Source organism: Cebus imitator, unplaced genomic scaffold, assembly GCF_001604975.1.
Source record: "Cebus imitator isolate Cc_AM_T3 unplaced genomic scaffold, Cebus_imitator-1.0 Scaffold414, whole genome shotgun sequence".
Classification (NCBI taxonomy): Eukaryota; Metazoa; Chordata; class Mammalia; order Primates; family Cebidae; genus Cebus; species Cebus imitator.
In genome coordinates this window covers 389,906-406,412 of record NW_016107729.1, presented here as the reverse complement: position 1 = coordinate 406,412, position 16,507 = coordinate 389,906, and the positions used below count along the sequence as shown (strand labels likewise).

The 16,507-nt window shown below is 38.9% G+C and overlaps 1 non-coding gene and 1 pseudogene across 1 annotated transcript; both read left to right on the top strand.

Moving 5' to 3' along the window:
* The first annotated feature begins 1,807 nt into the window (after nucleotides 1-1,807).
* Nucleotides 1,808-3,029, top strand: LOC108289739 (annotated as a pseudogene).
* A 3,277-nt stretch (nucleotides 3,030-6,306) lies between these two features.
* Nucleotides 6,307-6,412, top strand: LOC119468343. Its single transcript, XR_005197006.1, has one exon. It is a non-coding gene; the product is annotated as a U6 spliceosomal RNA (small nuclear RNA).
* Nucleotides 6,413-16,507: the final 10,095 nt, after the last annotated feature.

The following is a 16,507-nucleotide window of genomic DNA, read 5'->3' as shown; positions in this document are numbered from 1 at the left end:
TCCTTGATGTTTTTTTATGTTATTTCTATTCTCTAATTCATTTACCTATGCTCTTATCATTATTATTTCCTTCCTTCTGTTAACTTTGGGTTTAGTTTGTTGTTCTTTTCAGGTTCTTTTGAAGTATGAGGTTAGGTTGTTGATTTGAGATCTTTCTTCTTTTTTAATGTAGGTGTTTACCGCCATAAACCTCTCTCTCACTTCTACTTTCATTGCGTTCCATAAGTGTGGTATGTTGCACTTTTGCTTTCATTTGTTTCCAGATATTTTCTAAATTCACTTGTGTTTTCTTCCCTGATCCATTAAGAGGGCACAGCTGTTTCCACAAATCATGTACTTTCTTGTTTTCCTTCTGCTATTGATTTCTCGTTTTATTTCATTGTGATTGGAGAAGATATTTTATACGATTTCAATCTCCTTAAATTTGTCAAGATTTATTTTATGGCCTAACATGTGATCTATCTTGGAGAATGCTCCATGAGTACATAAAGAATGTGTATTCTGCTGTTGCTGAGTGGACATCAGTTAGAGCCAACAGATCTATACTGTTGTTCATGTCTTCTGTTTTGTTGTTGATCTTCTGTATGGTTGTTCTGGCCATAAATGAAAGAGGAGTGTTATGTCTCCTGCTATTATTATGTTGCTGTTAATTTCTTCCTTCACCTCTGTCAATGCTTCACTTCATTGGGAGTTCTAACATTGGATGTGCATATATTTATAGTTGTTATATGTTCCTGGTGAATGGACCATTTATCATTACATAATATCTCTTGTCCTCCTGACAGTTTCTACTTAAAGACTATCTTGTCTAATATTACATATGGCCACCCCTGCTTTTAGGGTCCCATTTACATGGAATCTTTTTCTGTCCCTTTACTTTTAGCTTCTGTGTGTCCTTAATCGTAAAGTAAGTCTCTTGTAGAAAGCATACAGTTGGATCTTGCTTTTTAAAACATAGTCAATCTATATCTTTTAATTAGTGTGCTTAATGTATTTACATTTAAAGTAATTGCTGATAGGAAAGAACTCACTATTGCCATTTTGTTAACTGTTTTCTGTTTGTTGTGTAGATTTTTGTCCCCCCTTCCTCCCTTTTTTGTAGTGACATATTTTGATTCCCTTCTTATTTCCTTTTGTGTATATTCTGTAGATATCTTCTTTGTGGTTACCATTGCAATTACATAAAACATCTAAACACTGTAACATTCTATGTTATGCTGCTAACAACTTACCTTCATTCATATGTAAAAACTCTGCTCCTTTACTTCCTGCCCCTCTTCACTTTATGTTGTTAACGAAAAAAATTTTCTCTTTTATAATGAGTATCCAGTAATACATATACTTAATTACTTCTAATATTTTAAAATTCAATTTTTTTTAAATTTTGAGACAGGGTCTCATTATACCATTCAGGCTGGAGTGCAGTGATGTGATCTTGGCCCCCGCTGTCTCAAACTTCTGGGTTCAAGCAATCCTTTTACTTCACCTACCCAAGTAGCTAGGACTACAGGCATGCACCATCATGCCTGGCTCCTTTTTTTTTTTTTTTTTTTGTCTTTTTGAGAGACAGATGAGGTCTTGCTATGTTGCCCAGGACAGAACAGCAAATATAAATTGATTGGGAAAAAATACCCACAATCCTGTGAGAAAATGAGTAACAGACAATTGACTCAAAAAAGGAAATACCTATGGATTTTCAGCATATAAAAAGTTGCTAGGCCTGCCCAGCACTGCCTGCCCCATGTCAGAGTCCCAGCCTGCTTCTCCTGTGTCCATCATTCCATGCAGAAGCACCACCAGCGTGTCTGACAAACTGCCCTACACAGTCACTGACATCAGCCTGGATACAAGGCCCTGGACACTGTGGAGACTGAGATGGTGGGCCTGATATGTATGAGGGAGTTGTACTTGGCTCCAAGCCACTGAAAGGCACTGACATCACCAGCTGCCTGCAAATGACCGTGGAGACCATTGTCCTCATTGAGACCCTCATTACCTCAAGTGCTGAGATGCAGTGGTCCAGCTGCAATATCTTCTCCACCTAGAATTATGTGGCAGCTGCCATTGCCAAGACTGGTATTCCAGTGTGTTCCTGGAAGGGTGAAAGAGATGACAAATACCTGTGGTGCATCAAGCAGATACTGTATTTCAAAGACAGGTCCCTCCACATGATTACCTCAACCAACCTCATTTACACCAAGTACCCACAGCTTCTGTCAGTCATCTGAGGCTTCTTTGGAGAGACCATGACTGGGTCCACAGGGTGATGGCCAGTGGGATCCTGAGGGTGCCTATCATCAATGTCAATGACTCCGTCACCAAGAGCAAGTCTGACAACCTCTATGTCTGCCAGTGGTCCTGCATAAATGACATCAAGTGGGCCACAGACATGACTGCTGGCAAGGTAGCGGTGGTGGCGGGCTGTAGCAGTGTGGCAATGGTTGTGCCCAGGCCCTGAAGGATTTGGGGGCTTGCATCATCATCACAAAAATCGACCTACTCAACACACTGCAGGCTGCTATGGAGGGCTATAAAGTGACCACCATGGACGAGGCCTGTCAAGAGGGCAACATCTTTGATATCACCACAGACTGTGTCAATATCATCCTTGGCCGGCACATTGAGCAGATGAAGGAGGTTGCCACTGTGTATAACACTGGACCCTTTGACATGGAGATCAGTGCCAAGTGGCTCAATGAGAATGCTATGGAGAAGGTGAATATCAAGCCCCAGCTGGATGAGGCAGTGGCTGAAGCCTGCCTGCACAAGCTGACCAAGCTGACCGTGAAGTAGGCCCAGTACCTGGGCATGACCCATGATGGCCCTTCAAGCCAGATCACTACTACTACTTAAAGACAGGCCTGCCCTTCACCTTCCAGTTGCTGTCCTTGCCTAGGCCCCAGCTTTCCTCCCCAAGAGCAAATGACACCAACTTTGCAATTGCTTTGTCAGTGTCCCCCATTGACTCCATGAGGCTGATCCCTCAGTTTTTGACCTCTGCTGCATCCCTCAGATGGTTCCAAGTGTGACAGGGGAAGCTGAGAGGTACCTCCTCAAACCCTGGTCATGATGGGGATATCAAGAGACATCTACTGGAAACCAGCTCGGTGGTCTTGGAACTGCTAAGTCAGTTCTTCCTTAGCCTGGAAGTTGGCAGTGGGGTCACAAAGCCCATGTACTTTACCATCCAGCATGTCACTTGGCCTATAGACTTATGCCCATGTGCTTGGTTTATAGGTTCAGTGGTTTCTCAGCCCATGACAGATGAGAGGGAACTATATATATTGAAGGGCAAGGAAGAACTGTTGGAGTCTGAAATGTTCCTGAGAGCCTGGCTTAGTGCTAGGCCTTCTCTTAAACCTCCTAACAATGAGATTGATACTTTCAGTCCCTATTTTACAGGGGTTAGAACAGTTAAGTGACAACCAAGAAAGTACAGGAAAGAGACAGCTTGAGGTGAGAGAGGCCAGAAAAACATAAATGCAGGCATAGAATTGCCACCATTTTGTAACAAGAATTGTTCCTATTATAACCTTCAGTCAAAAAGAGTAATTTGGTTTATAATGTCTATATAGTGTTTGTAATGTTAACATAAAGCAGGAGTTCGGTAAATAAAAATTTCGGTGTCTAAAAGAAAAAAAAAGATGCTTATGACCTTCATAATACAAGAAATGTGAATTAAAACCAGTCGGATGCTACTTTTGGTGTACTACATGGGAAAAATCAAAGGCTGGACACAATCCTACACTGGCAAGGATACAGAGAAACAGACACCCTCACACATTGCTGCTGAGAATGTTCAATCGCCTCAAGATCATGTTGGCAACTTTGTTATCTGTCAAAACTACAAATTTACTCAGCCAATTCCTTTCTAGAATTTTGTCCCCTAAATACGGTTTCCATGTGTAAAATGACATGCATAAGGTTATGCTCTTCAGCATCATTTAGCATAGCAAAACAATGGAAAAAACCTACATGCATTGAAGAGGAAACTGATTATACAAATTATGTCACACATATACAATGAGATAATATGTCATCATAAACAAGATTAAGGAAGTTAATTATAAACAGATATAGTATGCCTGCAAGATATATTTAAACATTAAAAAGCAAGGTACAGGTTAGGCGTCGTGGCTCATGCCTGTAATCCTAGCATTTTGAGAGGCCAAGGTGGGTGAATCACTTGAGCCCAGGAGTTTGAGACCCACCTGGACAACACGGTGAAACCCCATCTGTACAAATACAAAAATGAGCCAGTCGTGGTGCCTCATGCTTGTGGTCCCAGCTACTTGCGGTTGAGGCTGGGGGATCACTTGAGCTGGGACGCAGAAGTTGCAGTGAGCCAAGATGGTGCCACTGCACTCCAGTCTGGGTGAGAGTGAGGCCCTGTCTCAAACAAACAAACAAACAAAAAGACAAAAATTACTAAATTCTGATATATGTACTCATCAGTACAAGTACTAACATATGCTATCACAGGTATAAACCTTGAAAAAAGTATGCTAAGTGAAAGAAGCCAGTCATAAGAGACCATATATTATATGATTCCATTCTTATAAAATGTGCATAATAGGGAAATTATTACAGAGACAGAAAGTCGATTAGTGGTTGTCTAGGTCTGGGTGGGAGGGGTGTCAGAGGATAGGTAAATAACAGCTAAAGGGCATGTGGTTTTTTTCCTTTTTTTATTGTGGTAAAATATACAAAACATAAAATTTACCATCTAAACAAACTGTAAGTGTACAATACTGGGCCATTAAATACATTCATAATGCTGTGCATCCATCACCACCATCCATCTCCAGAGCTCTTTTTATTTTGTAAAACTGAAACTCTGCCCATTAAACAATAACTTTCAATTCTTCCCTCCCCTCTCCCAGCATCTGGCAACCATCATTTTACTTCCTATGATTTCGACTACTCTAGGCACCTCACCTCATATAAATGGAATCATAGTTATTTGTCTTTTTGACACTGATATTTTATTAAGCAGAATGTCCTCAAGATTCTTCCATGCTGTAACACCTGTTGGGTTTTCCTTCCTTTTTAAGGCTGGATACTATTCCATTTGTATGTAGATGCTTTACCACATTTTGTTGAACCCTTCATCCCTGGATGCATGCTTGGGTTGCTTCTGCCTTTTGGCTATTGTGCCTAATGCTATGAATAGAGATGTGCAAATATAAACACTCTTATTCACTCTATTGACATACATAGTTTTTTTTTAATGTGAGAGATTCATCTATGATCAAACCCTTTTGAAAATCTGTGGCAGGATAAATATACCAATTGTTTACTATGTTGAATCTCCCACTTGACTAATTTCTGCTGTTATCTCTACAATTGTCTTTCTTCCATTTGTAAAAAATTTGCTATTCTTCTGGTATCTTACTGTAAGAAATGCTTAAATCAGGGGATCAGCAAAATTTTTTGTAATAGACTAGATGGTAAATATTTTAGGATACTTACTCTCCTGTCAGAGTACGAAAGCACTCATAGAGAATAAACCTTTATTTACATAAACTAGCAGTGGGCTGGATTTGGCTTATGGGCCACAGTCTGCTGACTCCTGGCTTACATCATTAGGTCCCTCATAGACTGGTTTCCATTGTTCATTGTTTCTCTTGGGTTTTGTCCATGCTTTGTCTTCTGGTAAATCCAATCATTTTTTATTGAGTGTCAGAATGCTAATTTGAAGAACTGTAGATAGTTTCAAACTCTGCATGATGTTAATCTTCTCCAGATAACTTACTTTTGTTTTTGGTAGGCAAGTAGACCAATGTCACTAGCAGTTCCTCTTAATTCCCATAAACCAAACAGGGATTGAGACAATCTGAAGCTGAACAAGTCTTTGGGGTTCCAAATGAAAACCTGAGTTATACACCTTCTCTTAGCAGCCTTTATCTTTAATTTTTGTTCCTTCAGCACTGTGCATCTCTTGAAACCCCTATTGAGCCTCTAGACCTCTTGGCCTCCTTCAGAACAGGAAGGAAGAGGTAGCCCCAAATACTAGGCTCATATCTTTGGGTTTCTCTCCTTTCCTGGATACTAACCACACAATTCCTCATGCATTACTTGCTTTCTGAGGCTTCAGTCAGATGTATAATTTCTCCAGCTTTTCTGGTTGTTTTCAGTGAGAGAGGAAGCCTAAACCATCTATTTTACCATCTCTTGAAACAGAGCTCTCTTTGTGGCAACCATTCTGGGTCAATATTTCCTGTTACAGTGTGTCTTTTCAATGTATACAATTGAGCCTTCAGTTTGCAAAATTACATTTCGGTTTCTACTAAGAATTTCAGTTGTGTGCTCACTTCGGCAGCACATACACTAAAATTGGACTATACAGAGAAGATTAGCATGGCCTCTGCGCAAGGATGACACGCAAATTCATGAAATGTTCCATATTTTTAAACTGGCTAGCAGTGTGCAGAAAGCAGAAACTGGACTCCTTCATGACACCTTACACTAAAATTAACTCCAAATGGATTAAAGACTTAAACATAACACCTAACACCATAAAAACCCTAGAAGAAAACCTAGGCAAAATCATTCAGGACATAGGCATAGGCAAGGGCTCATGACCAAAACACCAAAAGCATTGGCAACAAAAGCCAAAATAGACAAAGGGGACCTAATTAAACTTCAGAGCTTCTGTACATCAAAAGAAACAATCATTAGAGCAAACTGGCAACCAACAGAATGGAAAAAAATATTTGCAATCTACCCATCTGACAAAGAGCTAATATCCAGAATCTATAAAGAACTAAAACAGATTTATAAGACAAAAACAAACAAACCCATCCATAAGTGGGAGAAGGATATGAACAGACACTTTTCAAAAGAAGACATATATGAGGCCAACAAACATGAAAAAATGCTCATAATCGCTGGTCATTAGAGAAATGCAAATCAAAACCACATTGAGATACCACCTCACACCAGTTAGAATGGCAATCATTAAAAAATCTGGAGACAACAGATGCTGGGGAGGATGTGGAGACATAGGAACACTTTTACACTGTTGGTGGGAGTGTAAACTAGTTCAACCATTGTGGAAGACTGTGTGAGACTGTGTGGTGATTCCTCAAGGACCTAGAAATAGAAATTTCATTTGACCCAGCAATCCCATTACTGGGTATATACCCAAAGGATTATAAATCATTCTATTATAAAGATACATGCACACATATGTTCATAGTGGCACTGTTTACAATAGCAAAGACCTGGAACCAACCCAAATACCCATCAATGATAGACTCGACGGGGAAAATGTGGCACATATACACCATGGAATACTATGCAGCCATAAAAAATGATGAGTTCGTGTCCTTTGTAGGGACATGGATGAATCTGGAAACCATCATTCTCAGCAAACTGACACAAGAACAGAAAATCAAACACCATATGTTCTCACTCATAGATAGGTGTTGAATAATGAGAACACACAGACACGGGGAGTGGAGCATCACACACTGGGGTCTGTTGTGGGGGGCCAAGGGGGGGATACCAGGGGGGTGGGGATGTTGGGGAGGGTAACACGGGGAGAAATGCCAGATGTAGGTGATGGGGGGATGGAGGCAGCAAACCACATTGCCGTGTGTATACCTATGCAAAAATCCTGCATGATCTGCACATGTACCCCAGAACCTAAAGTACAATAAAAAAATTAAATTAAAAAAAAAAAGAATTTCAGTAGCCACGGTTAGATTTCCTTTGCCTACCTTCTTATATTTCTGTAACTCAGTGGCGCTCAGCTTACTTTTTAAAAAGGGATTTAGGATGCTGAGGCGGGAAAGTTACCTGAGGCCAGCAATTTGAAACCAGCCTGGGGAATGTAGTAAGACTCTCCACCTCAAAAACAAAAAATTGACTAACTTGTTCTTTCAATATTGTTTTTAGGCCAGGCACAGTGGTTCATACCTGTAATATCAGCATTTTGGGAGGCTGGGGTGGGCAGATCACTTTAGGCCAGGAGTTTGAGACCACCCAGGCTAACACGGCAAAACTGCATTTCTACTAAAAATAGAAAAAAAAAATTAGCCATGCATGGTGGCGCATACCTGCAGTTCTAGCTACTTGGGAGGCTGAGGAAGGAAAATCACTTGAACCCAGGAGGCGGAGGTTGTGGTGAGCTGAGATTGTTCCACTGCACTCCAACCTGGGTGACAGAGCAAGACTCCGTCTCAAAAAAAAAAAAAAAATTCATTTCTGTGATGGTTTTCCTTTTATTTCCTCCCTCAGTCATTTCTTATTTTCATCTCCTTCAATTATCTGACCATCTATGTTGTATTTTTGCATTGTGTTCTTTTACAACAGCAATAATTGCCTCATTGTCTACTAATTTCAATTACAGTAAAAACAGTTGACAGCCCCACTCTATATTTGCAGGGCCTGGGGCAAGAGTAAAAAAACGGAACCCCTCAGACTTATGTCTAAATGTAAAGGTTATAAATCAAGCTTTGGAGCTATTTTTAAGAAGCACATCCTTTTGGATGGTTTTCATATAACTGAAACACAGTCAATATAAAAGAGAACTAAATTTAATGATTACTGCACATGTCTAGGTGTTCTGTTCATGGATAAGCAATGTTTGCATAAGAAATAAACACATGTATTTCATAAATAATATTTATTCCGTTTTTTGGCCTTCATTTTAGTACAATCACAATATATCACAACAAATGTTATACTGTTTTCACAAAATTTATGTTTCATTGACAGAAATGATCTAAATGATTACAAAGAAACATTTTATTCAAAGTGTACCAAATTTCCACACAAGTACAAAATATGTTCAGTTTGAACACAAAGAGAAGCAATAAAATCAGTGGGGTACTTAGTGGAAAATAATGCTTTATTACACAAAAATGTTTTGCTTTTGTGTTGAAGAAAAATATGACAGATTAATTACTTTGTCATTTCTGTTTCCTGAAATTTCTGACACTTTAATCCCTGCTGCTCCATGCAGCAGTGTCAGTAGCAGTCAACCCATAAATCTGATTAATAGTTGGACAGTTACCTATTGTTTTAAAGATACTGGGTAACGGATTTGGAGAAGCATTTCTCTGAGGACCAAATGGTGTTGTTCACAAAAAGTTTAGAATTATTAGTCATGCCGTGCTGACACTGAGCACCAAATCTAAAAGTGACAGAGCTGCCTATGTGTTCTTTAATAAACGTGTATGCTTGTGATACGTGGGTCCCTCTGAAGTGTGGAACCCAGAGCAGGGACTTTTCTGAGTCAATGCGTAATACTGGTATTTGGTACTTTTCATCTTCTCTATACCATGCTTTTCTGGTTACTTTTCTTTGTCTGATACCATGTTTTACTGCTGTAACATTTTTTTCCCTCTAGTATCCTTATCTGCCAGTGCAATGGCAAATACTTCAGATCACATATCCTTGTTGGCTCTTTCTAGGAGCTCCTACAATCCCTCCCCAGCCCACTATGTCAACAGTCTATTCATACCACCTGTTGTCCACACTACTTAACTATTTTTACATTTGAGTATCTTCGTCTGGTATCCAGTTTTGCTTGGTGTTATGGGTTGAATCATGTCAATAAGTAAAATATATGTTGAAGACTTAACTCTTAGTACTTCAGAATGTGACCTCATTTGGAATTAGGGTCATTGCAAATGTAATTGGTTAATATGGGGTCATACTGGAGTAGAGTAGGCTCCTGATCCAATCTTAATGGTATCCTTATAAGAAGACAGCCATGGGGGATCAGAGACACACATGGAGAATGCCATGTTAGGACTAAGGCAGAGACTGGAGTTATGCAACTGCAAACCAAGGCACACCAAAAACTGCCAGTAAATCACCAAAAGCTGGGAAGAGGCAATTAGACTTCTCTGCAGTTTCCAGAGGAAGCACATCCCTGCTTTTACACCTTGATTTTGAACTTCTAGGTCCCCGAACTGAAGAGACAATGAGTATCTATTGTTTTGTGGTGCTCTGTTATGACAGCACTAGGAAACTAATACATAGTGTTAGTTTTACCCATGGGTTGTTTCTAAAAGAAGATGAAACTCTGGATCCAAGATGTCATCAAGTTCATAGTGTCAACAGTTCTTCACATTTGCAGTAGAATTGTCAGACTGGAATTGTCTACATGACTGCCCCAAAAGGAATGGGTTTCCATTCTATCTACTAACCCAAAAAGATCCTGAATAAATAAATATATATATGAGAAGTATTTTCATATACGGAGGCAACTAAACTTCTCCATAGTGAAAGTGTGCCTGCAATATGGAAGGATTTGAATTATTGTGAGATCATTGGTGTCCCTGCAAAGTTTTTGCATTCTTAGAAACAGAGGCTCCTGTAAGTAAATATAACCAAGTTGTGGTAAAAGTCCATGATGTTCTCTCAGTCCTATATGGGGACACAGGCTTATGATGTCAGAAAAACGTGGAATTCTGTTTTCCATTCAGTACTGTGGAGGCTTCAATATAGTCACGATTCCATACTTTTCTATACTCCCACTACTCCCCACAAGGAGTAGCATACTAGAAGGTGAATATTTTGTAAAAATTTGTACTTCTTGAGGCTTCAACTTTATATAAATAAAGAAAGGCAATAAGAGGAAGGTGGCCTTTCAAAAGTAGCTTGAGCATTCCAAATCTATCATCATGGCACTTGGCTTGTGCAAATCCCAAACATCCATTGCTTAATAAAAACATTCCCTTCTAGTTACTTTTCCATTTCTCTTCTCTTCTTAATTTTTAAAAATTAGAGTATTACTATGTTGCCCAGGCTGGACTTGAAGTCTTGGGCTCAAGAAACTCTTCCTCCTCAGCTTCCTGAGTAGCATGGACTACAAGTGCATGACACCATGTCCAGCTTCTCTGCTCTTCTTTACAATACGCTTATTACTATTACTATTGTAGTAAAAATAGAAAACACATAACATTATATTTACTATCTTAATAATTTTTTACCTAAAATGATTAATTTCAACAGTGTTGAATGTATTCAAATTGTGCAAGAGATCTCTAGAATGTTTTCATCTTGCAAAACTGAAACTCTAAATCCACAAAGCACTAAGTCTCTCTTCCCCCAAATCATAGCCCATAAAAACTACCTTTCTACATTGTTTCTATGATTTCTGACCACTCTAAATACTCCATATGAGTGGAATCATATAGTGTCTATCCTTTTATGAATGGCTTACTTCATGTCCTTGAGGATCACTCATATTGTGGCACATGACAGAATTTCTTTTTAAGGGCGCATATTATTCCATTGTATAAATATACCATTCATCTGTTGATGGACATTTGGGTTGCTTCCATCTCTTGGCTATTGTGAATAATGCCACAATAAACATAAGTGTGCAAGTATCATTTAGAGACCTTGCTTTCAATTATTTTGCATGTATATCCAGTAATAGTATTGCTAGATCATATGGTTTTTCTATTTTTAATTTTTTGAGGAACCTCCATACTGTTTCCCACAATGGCTGTACATTACCACCATCGATGCACAAGGATTACAACTTCTCCATATCCTCTCCAACATGTACTAATTTCTGTTCTTTTGATAGTGGCCATAATGATGTGTATGAGGTAATACCTGATTATGGTTTTGATTTCCATTTCTTTAATGATTTGTGATACTGAGCATCATTCTGTGCCCTTATTGGTTATTTGTACATGACCTCTGGAGAAATGTCTGTTCATGTCCTTTATCAGTTTTTAACTTCGGGTTTTTTTGTTGCTGAGTTGTAAGTTCCTTACATATTCTGGATACTAACCCCTTATCATATACATGATTTGCCAGTATTCTCTCCCATTCTATAGGTTGCCTCTCATTGTTTCCTTTAATGTGCCAAAGCATTTATGTTTGATGTAGTCCCATTTATCAATTACTGCTTTTGTTGCCTGTGTTTTTGGTGTTGTATCCAAGAAATCATTGCCAAATCCAAGGGTCTCTCCCATAATTCTCCAGTTTTCTATTTTCTAGGAGTTTACAGTTTTAAGTCTTAAGAGTTCAGTCTTCAAACCATTCTTTTTGATTTTCATATGTGATTTGGGGTAAGGATCCAACATCATGCTTTTGCATCCAGTTTTCCCAACACCATTTAGTGGGGAGACTCCTTTCCCTATTGTGGAAAATTGTGGTCTAGGTACACTGCCAAAGTTCATGTGGTCACATGCACAACAACTTACCTCTGGGCTCTCTGATCTGTTCCATTGGTTTATATATCTACCTTTATGCCATCATCGCATCATCTTAATTGCAGTTTTTGTGGTATGTTTTGAAAACCTTTAAGCATAGCCCTTCTACTTGGTCCTTTTTCAAGACTAGTTTGCCTACTTGAGGTCCCTTGAGGATCCATATACAATTTAGAACTTTTTGTATTTTCTGTAAAAAATGCATTGGGATTTTGATAGATATTGCATTGAATCTGTAGATTGCTTTAGGTAGTATGGATATTTTAACAACATTAAGTCTGGATACTTTAACAATATTAAGCATTTTAACAATATTAAGCCCATTAAGCATGGGCTCTTAAATCCATTTATCTGCATCTTCTTTGATTTCTCTACAGTGTTTTGTAGTTTTAAGTGTTCAAGTCTTTCATGTCCTAAGTATTTTTTTCTTTTTGTATTAGAATATATGCGATGTATTTTTAATTTCCTTTTCTGATTTAACACAAATGAGGGCCGGGCGCGGTGGCTCAAGCCTGTAATCCCAGCACTTTGGGAGGCCGAGGCGGGTGGATCACGAGGTCAAGAGATCCAGACCATCCTGGTCAACACGGTGAAACCCCGTCTCTGCTAAAAACACACAAAAAAATTAGCTGGGCATGGTGACGCGTGCCTGTAATCCCAGCTACTAGGGAGGCTGAGGCAGGAGAATTGCCTGAACCCAGGAGGCGGAGGTTGCGGTGAGCGGAGATAGCGCCATTGCACTCCAGCCTGGGTAACAAGAGCGAAACTCCGTCCCAAAAAAAACCAAAAAAACAAACAAACAAAAAAAACCCACACAAATGATTTTTTTTTTTTTTTTTGAGACGGAGTTTCGCTCTTGTTACCCAGGCTGGAGTGCAATGGCAAGATCTCGGCTAACCGCAACCTCCGCCTCCTGGGTTCAGGCAATTCTCCTGCCTCAACCTTCCGAGTAGCTGGGATTACAGGCACGCACCACCATGCCCAGCTAATGTTTTGTATTTTTAGTAGAGACGGGGTTTCACCGTGTTGACCAGGATGGTCTCGATCTCTTGACCTCGTGATCCACCCGCCTCGGCCTCCCAAAGTGCTGGTATTACAGGCTTGGGCCACAGCGCGCGGCTCACAAATGATTTTTATGTGTTGACTTTGTGTCTTGCAATTTTGCTGAAATTATTAGTTGTAACTTTGTGGCATCTTTAGAATTTTCTAAATATGAGAGCATACTGTCAGCAAATAGAGGTAATTTTATCTCTTTTCCAATTTGGATGTCTTGTATTTCTTTTCCTTGCCTAATAGCTCTTGCCAGACTTCCCACATTAAATATTAGTGGTGAGAGGGGACATCCTCACCTTTTTTCTAATCTTAGAAGAAAAGCTTTCAATCTTTCTCCACTGAGTGTCATATATGAAACTACATATACAGAAAGACAGGGTCTTGCTACATTGCCCAGGCTGGAATGCAGTGGCTATTCACAGGCATGATTCCACTACTGATCAGCATGGGCGTTTTGATCTGCTCCTTTTCTGACCTGGGCAGTTCACCCCTCCTTAGGCAACCTGATTGTCCCCCACTCTGGGAGGTCACCATATTGATGCCCAACTTAGGAGACACCTGATTAGCATAGCACAGTACAGCCCAGAACTTCTGGGCTCAAGCAATCCTCCTGCCTCAGCCTCCTGAGTAGCTGGAAATACAGGCATGTGCAACCATGCCCAGGTGACTTTTATTATATTGAGGTAAATTCCTTATATACTTATTTTGTTGCTACTGTATTAATCCAAAATGTTGAGCCATAGTTTTCTTATTGTGTTCTCGTCTGGTTTTGGTATTAGAGTACCGCTATAAGCTCCTCTCTCACTTCTACTTTTGCCGCATCCCATGCGTGGTATGTCGCATTTTTGCTTTCGTTTCCAGATATTTTCTAAATTCACTTGTGTTTTCTTCTCTGACCCATTCATTAAGAGGGCACTGCTTAGTTTCCACAAACTTGTGGACTTCCTTATTTTCCTTCTGCTATTGATTTCTTGTTTTGTGATTAGAAAATATACTTCATATGATTTCAATCTTCTTAAATTTGTCAAGATTTGTTTTATGGCCTAACATGTGGTCTATCTTGGAGAATGCTCCAATAGTACTTAAGAATATGTATCCTGGGGCTGGGCACAGTGGCTCACACTTGTAATCCCAGCACTTTCAGAGGCTGAGGCAGGTGGATCATGAGGTCATGATATTGAGACCACCCTGGCCAACATGGTGAAACCCTGTCTCTACTAAAATACAAAAAAATTAGTAAGGTGTGGTGGTGGGCACCTGTAGTCCCAGCTACTAGGGAGGCCAAGACAGAATTGCTTGAAGCTGGGATGTGGAGGATGCAGTGAGCTGAAATTGCATCATTGCACTCCTGCCTGGGGACAGAACGAGACTTGGTCTCAAAAAAAAAAAAAAAAATGTGTATTCTGCTGTTGTTGAGTGGACATCAGTTAGAGCCAACTGGTCTATACTGTTGTTCATGTCTTCTGTTTTGTTGTTGAACTTCTGTATGGTTGTTCGGGTCATAAATAAGAGTATTATGTCTCCTGTTATTATTGTGTTGCTGTTAATTTCTTCCCTCAGTCCTACCAAAGCTTCACCTATTTGGGAGTTCTAATATTAGATGTGCATATATTTATCATTGTTATATGTTCCTAATGAATAGACCCTTTATCATTACACAACATCCTTTCTTGTCCTCCTGACAATTTCTACTTAAAGATTATCTTATCTAATTTTACATATGGCCACCCCAATCTTTAGCTTCCCATTTATGTGGAAGTGTTTTCCATCTCTTCACATTTAGATTTTGTGTGTCCCTAAGTCTAAGGTAAGTCTCTTGTAAAGAGCATACAGTTGGATCCTTTTTAAAAAATCCATTCAGCCAGTCCATGTCTTTTAATTAACATGTTCATCACATCTACCTTTAAAGTAATTGCTGATAGGAAAGAACTCACTACAGTATTGCCATTTTGTTGTTTTTTGTATGTCATGTAGTTTTTTTGTCCCTACTTTCTTTGCTGTCTTCTTTTTTGTCTTGTGTGTGTTTGTTTTTTTGTAGTGACATGCTTTGGTTCATTTCTCATTTCCTTTTGTGTATATTTTGTAAGTATTTTCTCTGTGGTTACCATTGCAATTAAACACTTTAACATTGTAACATTCTATTTGAAACAGCTAACGACTTTATTTATGCATAAAAACTCTACTCTTTTACATATCTGTCCCCTCCACTTTGTAATAACATAATTTTCTGTTTTTATAATGAGTATCCATTCACTCAGATATATAATTACTTTTTACACTTTCGTTTTTTGTATTCAAAACTGGTGCCTGGGCATGGTGGCGCATACCTGTAGCCCCAGTAGGGTGAGGCAGGAGGATTGCTTGAGCCCAAAAGTTCATGACCAGCTTGGGCAACAAAGCTAGAACCCATCATTAAAAATAATAGATGATAAATTTTGTGCTGGAATTAAAAGTGATTTACACACCTACATTACAATATTATAGGACTGTATATATTTCTATGCATTTACCTTATCAGGAACTTCTATACTTTGAATATATCATCCTATTCCCTTCTAGTCTGCAAGGTTTCTGCTAAGAAACCTGCTGATAATTGATTACGAGCCCTCTTGTACATGATGAGTGCTTTTCTCTTGCTACTTTAATGGTTCTCTGTTTTTGATAGTTTGTTATGATGTGTCTTGGTGGTCTTGAGATTTATCTTTGCTGGCATTGAGTTTCTTTTATATGTCAATTTCTCTCATATCTAGGAAATTTTTTTGCTGTTATTTCTTCAATAACAGCAATATGTCTTTTTCTCGCTTTATCTTCCTTCTGAAACTCCCATAATGTTGTTCTATTTGATGGTGGCCCATAAGCCCCTTAGGCTTTCTTCATGTTTCTTCATTCTCCTGTGTCTCAGCAATTTTGAAAGTCCTGTCTTTGGGTTCACTGATTATTTCTTCTGCTTTTCCAAGTCTGTTCAATCCCTCTAGAGATATTTTGTCAATTCACTTATTGTATTCTTCAGTTCCAGAATATGTTTGGTACTTCTTTACAGTTTTTGTCCCTTTAATGATATTTTCAATCTGTTTATGCATCATTTCCTTGGTTTTGTTTACTATCTATGCTCTATTTTAATTAGGCATTCTTATAACAATATTTCTGAATTATCTGGCACCTCATTTACCTCCATTTATTTCAAGTGGATTTCTGGAAATTTAATTGGTTTCTTAAATGTGCTGTGTTTCCATTTCTTTGTATGGCTCATTAATTTTTGTTGGGATTTA